This window comes from Mizuhopecten yessoensis, unplaced genomic scaffold (genome assembly GCF_002113885.1).
Source record: "Mizuhopecten yessoensis strain PY_sf001 unplaced genomic scaffold, ASM211388v2 scaffold10203, whole genome shotgun sequence".
Taxonomy (NCBI): Eukaryota; Metazoa; Mollusca; class Bivalvia; order Pectinida; family Pectinidae; genus Mizuhopecten; species Mizuhopecten yessoensis.
The window spans coordinates 102,553-108,810 of NW_018408430.1; positions in this window are offsets into that span (position 1 = coordinate 102,553).

The window sequence follows — 6,258 nt, forward strand, 5'->3', positions numbered from 1 at the left end:
CGTTTATTCGTCCTACATCATACAGCTGATTCGCCCTAGATTATGCAGCTGATTCGTCATCGATCATACAGATGATCCGTCCTACATCATACAGATGATTCGTCCTACATCATACAGCTGATGCGTCCGACATCATATACCCGATTCGTTCTGCATCATGCAGCTGATTCGTCCTTAATCATACAGTTGATTTGTCCTACATCATACAGCTGATTCGTCCTATAGAATACAGCTGATTCGTCCTACATCATACAGCTGACTCGTCCTACATCATACAGCTGACCTGGCCTTCATCACATAGCTGATTCTTCCTACACCATACAGCTGATTCGTCCTACATCAAATAACTGATTCGCCCTGCATCATGCAGCTGATTCGTCCTACATCATACAGCTGATTCGCCCTTCATCATGCAGCTGATTACACTAAAGCAAACAGCTGATTCGTCCTAAATCATACATCATACAGCTGATCCGTCCTACATCATACAGCTGATTCGCCCTGCATCATCCAGCTGATCCGTCCTTAATCATACAGCTGATCTGGCCTACATCATACAGCTGATTCGTTCTACATCATACAGCTGTTTCGTCCTACATTATACAGCTGATCGGTGCTGCATCAAATATCTGATCCGTCCTACGTCATACGGCTGATCCGTCCTACATCATACAGCCGAACCGTCCTACATAATACAGCTGAACCGTAATAAATAATACAGCTGATTCGTCCTACATCATACAGCTGATCCCTCCTACATCATGCAGATGATTAGTCCTAAATCATACAGCTGATTCGCCCTGCATCATGCAGCTGATTACTCTACATCATACAGCTGATCCGGCCTACATCATACAGCTGATTCGCTCTGCATCATGCAGCTAATCCGTCCTTAATCATACAGTTGATTCGTCTTTCATCATGCAGCTGATCCGTCTGATAGCATACAGCTGATTCGTCCTACATCATACCGCTGACTCGTCCTACATCATACAGCTGATCTGGCCTATATCATACAGCTGATTCGTCCTACATCATACAGCGGATCCGTCCTACATCATACAGCTGTTTCGTCCTACATCATACAGCTGATCCGTCCTACATCATAAATCTGATCCGTCTTACATCATACAGCTGATCCGTTCTACATAATACAGATGATCCGTCCTAGCTTATACAGCTGCTCCGTCCTACCTAATACAGCTGATCCGTCCTATATCATACAGCTGTTTCGTCATAAATCATACAGCTGATCCGTCCTACATCATACAGCTGATCCGTCCTACATCATACAGCTGATCTGGCCTATATCATACAGCTGATTCGTCCTACATCATACAGTTGATCCGTCCTACAATATACATATGATTCGTCCTACATGGTACAGATGATTCATCTTACATCATACAGCTGATTTGCGCTACATCATGCAGCTGATTTAACTACATCATACCGCTGATCCGTCCTACATCATACAGCTGATCCGTCCTACATCATACAGATGATTCGACCTATATCATACAGCTGATCCGTCTGACATCATACAAATGATTCGCTCTGCATCATACAATTGATTCGTCCTACATCATACAGCTGATCAGGCCTACACAATGTACAATACCGCTGATTCGTCCTACATCATACAGCTGACTCGTCCTACATTATACAGCTGATCTGGCATTCATCATACAGCCGATCCTTCCCATATCATACAGCCGATTCGCCCTGCATCAAACAGCTAATTCGTCCTTAATCTTACAGTTGATTCGTCCTACATCATACAGCTGATCCGTCCTATAGCATACAGCTGATTCGTCTTACATCATACAATTGACTCGTCCTACATCATACAGCTGATCTGGCATTCATCATACAGCTGATTCGTCCTACATCATGCAGCTGATTCGTCCTACATCACATACCTAATAAGTTCTACATTATCCTGCCGATTCGTCCTACATCATACAGTTGACCCGTTATGCATCATAGAGCTGATTCGTCTCACATCATACAGCTGACCCGTCCTACACAATACAGCTGAGCATTCCTATATCATACAGCTGATTCGCCCTGCATCATGCAGTTGATTCGCCCTTAATCATACAGTTGATTCGTCCTACATCATACAGCTGATTTACCCTGCATCATGCAGCTGATTTGTCATAAATCATACAGATGATCCGTCCTACATCATACAGATGATTCGTCCTACATCATACAGCTGATCCGTCCTACATCATATACCTGATTCGTTCTGCATCATGCAACTGATTCGTCCTTAATCATACAGTTGATTCGTCCTACAACATACAGCTGACTCGTCCTACATCATACAGCTGACCTGGCCTTCATCATACAGCTGGTTCTTCCTACATCATACAGCTGATTCGTCCTGCATCATGGAGCTGATTCGCCCTGCATCATGCAGCTGATTACACTACATCATACAGATGATTCGTTCTACATCATACAGCTGATTCGTCCTAAATCATACAGATGATTCGTCCTACATCATACAGTAATTCGTTCTACATCATACAGCTGATTCGCCCTGCATCATGCAGCTGATCCGTCCAACATCATACAGCTGATCCGTCCTACATCATACAGCCGAACTATCCTACATAATACAGCTGATCCGTCCTACATCATACAGCTGATTCTTCCTACATCATACTGCAGAACCGTCCTACATCATATAGCTGTTTCTCCCTGTATCATGCAGCTTATTCATCCTACATCATACAGGGGATTCGCCCAGCATCATGCAGCTAAAAACACTACATCATTCAGCAGCTGAGCATTCCTATATCATACAGCTGATTCGCCCTGTTTCTTCCTGCATCATGCAGCTTATTCATCCTACATCATACAGGTGATTCGCCCAGCATCATGCAGCTAAAAACACTACATCATTCAGCTGATCCGTCCTAAATCATACAGTTGATTCGTCCTACATCATACAGCTGATCCGTCCTATATCATACAGCTGATTCGTCCTACATCATGCATCTGATCTGTCTTACATCTAACAGTTGAATCGTCCTACAACATACAGCTGATCCGTCCTATAGCATACAGCTGAATCGTCTTACATCATACAAATGACTCGTTCTACATCATACAGATGATTTGGCCTTCATTATACAGCTGATTCGTACTACATCATGCAGCTGATTCGTCCTACATCATATGCCTGATAAGTCCTACATCATACAGCCGATTCGTCCTGCATCATACAGCTGACCAATTATACATCATACAGCTGATTCGTCTTACATCATACAGCTGACCCGTTATACATCATACAGCTGATTCGTCCTAAATCATACAGCTGACCCGTCCTACACAATACAGCTGAGCATTCCTATATCATACAGCTGATTCACCCTGCATCATGCAGCTGATTCGTCCTTAATCATACAGTTGATTCGTCCTACATCATACAGATGATTCGTCCTACATCATACAGCTGATCCGTCCTATAGCATACAGCTGATTCGTCTTACATCATACAATTGACTCGTCCTACATCATACAGCTGATTTGGCCTTCATCATACAGCTGATTCTTCTTACATCATGCAGCTGATTCGTCCTGCATCATACAGCTGACCAATTATACATCATACAGCTGATTCGTCTTACATCATACAGCTGACCCGTTATACATCTTACAGCTGATTTGTCTTACATCATACAGCTCACCCGTCCTACACAATACAGCTGAGCATTCCTATATCATACAGCTGATTCGCCCTGCATCATGCAGCTGATTTGTCCTTAATCATACAGTTGATTCGTCCTACATCATACAGATGATTCGTCCTACATCATACAGATGATCCGTCCTACATAATACAGCTGATTTGTCTTACATCATACAGCTCATACAGCTGATCCGTCCGACATCATTCAGCTGACCTGGCCTTCATCATACAGCTGATTCGTTCTACATCATACAGCTGATTAGTCCTACATCAAATAACTGATTCGCCCTGCATCATGCAGCTGATTCGTCCTACATCATACATCATACAGATGATCCGTCCTACATCATACAGCTGATTCGCCCTGCATCATCCAGCTGATCCGTTCTTAATCATACAGCCGATCTGGCCTACATCATACAGCTGATTCGTTCTACATCATACAGCTGTTTCGTCCTACATTATACAGCTGATCCGTCCTGCATCAAATATCTGATCCGTCCTACGTCATACAGCTGATCCGTCCTACATCATACAGCTGAACCGTAATACATCACACAGCTGATTCGTCCTACATCATACAGCTGATCCCTCCTACATCATGCAGATGATTCGTCCTAAATCATACAGCTGATTCGCCCTGCATCATGCAGGTGATTACACTACATCATACAGCTGATCCGGCCTACATCATACAGCTGATTCGCTCTGCATCATGCAGCTAATCCGTCATTAGTCATACAGTTGATTCGTCCTTCATCATGCAGTTGATCCGTCTTATAGCATACAGCTGAATCTTCCTACATCATACCGTTGACTCGTCCTACATCATACAGCTGATCTGGCCTATATCATACAGCTGATTCGTCCTACATCATACAGCTGATCCGTCCTACATCATACATCTGATCCGTCTTACATCATACAGCTGATCCGTTCTACATAGTACAGATGATCCGTCCTAGCTTATACAGCTGCTCCGTCCTACCTAATACAGATGATCCGTCCTATATCATACAGCTGTTTCGTCATAAATCATACAGCTGATCCGTCATACATCTCCGTTCTACATAGTACAGAATCATACAGATGATCCGTCCTATATCATACAGCTGATTCGTCCTACATCATACAGTTGATCCGTCCTACATCATACATATGATTCGTCCTACATGGTACAGATGATTCATCTTACATCATACAGCTGATTTGCCCTACATCATGCAGCTGATTTAACTACATCATACCGCTGATCAGGCCTATACAATACCGCTGATCCGTCCTACATCATACAGCTGATCCGTCCTACATCATACAGATGATTCGACCTACATCTTACAGCTAATCCGTCTGACATCATACAGCTGATTCGCTCCGCATCATACAATTGATTCGTCCTACATCATACAGCTGATCAGGCCTATACAATGTACAATACCGCTGATTCGTCCTACATCATACAGATGACTCGTCCTACATTATACAGCTGATCTGGCATTCATCATACAGCTGATCCTTCCCATATCATACAGCCGATTCGCCCTGCATCAAACAGCTAATTCGTCCTTAATCTTACAGTTGATTCGTCCTACATCATACAGCTGATCCGTCCTATAGCATACAGCTGATTCGTCTTACATCATACAATTCAATCGTCCTACATCATACAGCTGATCTGGCCTTCATCATACAGCTGATTCGTCCTACATCATGCAGCTGATTCGTCCTACATCATATACCTGATAAGTTCTACATTATCCTGCCGATTCGTCCTACATCATACAGTTGACCCGCTATGCATCATACCGCTGATTCGTCTTACATCATACAGCTGACCCGTCCTACACAATACAGCTGAGCATTCCTATATCATACAACTGATTCGCCCTGCATCATGCAGTTGATTCGTCCTTAATCATACAGTTGATTCGTCCTACATCATACAGCTGATTTGTCATAAATCATACAGATGATTCGTCCTACATCATACAGATGATTCGTTCTACATCATACAGCTGATTCGAACTGCATCATGCAGCTGATCCATCCTACATCATACAGCTGATCCGTCCTACATCATACAGCCGAACTATCCTACATAATACAGCTGATCCGTCCTACATAATACAGCTGATCTGTCCTACATCATACAGATTATTCGTCCTACATCGTACAGATGATTCGTCCTACATCATACAGCTGATCCGTCCGAAATCATACAGCTGATCCGTCCTTCATCATACAGCTGATCCGTCCTACATCATACAACTGATCCGTCCTACATCATACAGCTGATTCGCCCTGCATCATGCAGCTGATTCGTCATAAATGATACAGATGATTCGTCCTACATCATACAGATGATTCGTTCTACATCATACCGCTGATTCGAACTGCATCATGCAGCTGATCCGTCCTACATCATACAGCTGATCCGTCCTACATCATACAGCCGAACTATCCTACATAATACAGCTGATCCGTCCTACATAATACAGCTGATCTGTCCTACATCATACAGATTATTCGTCCTACATCGTACAGATGAT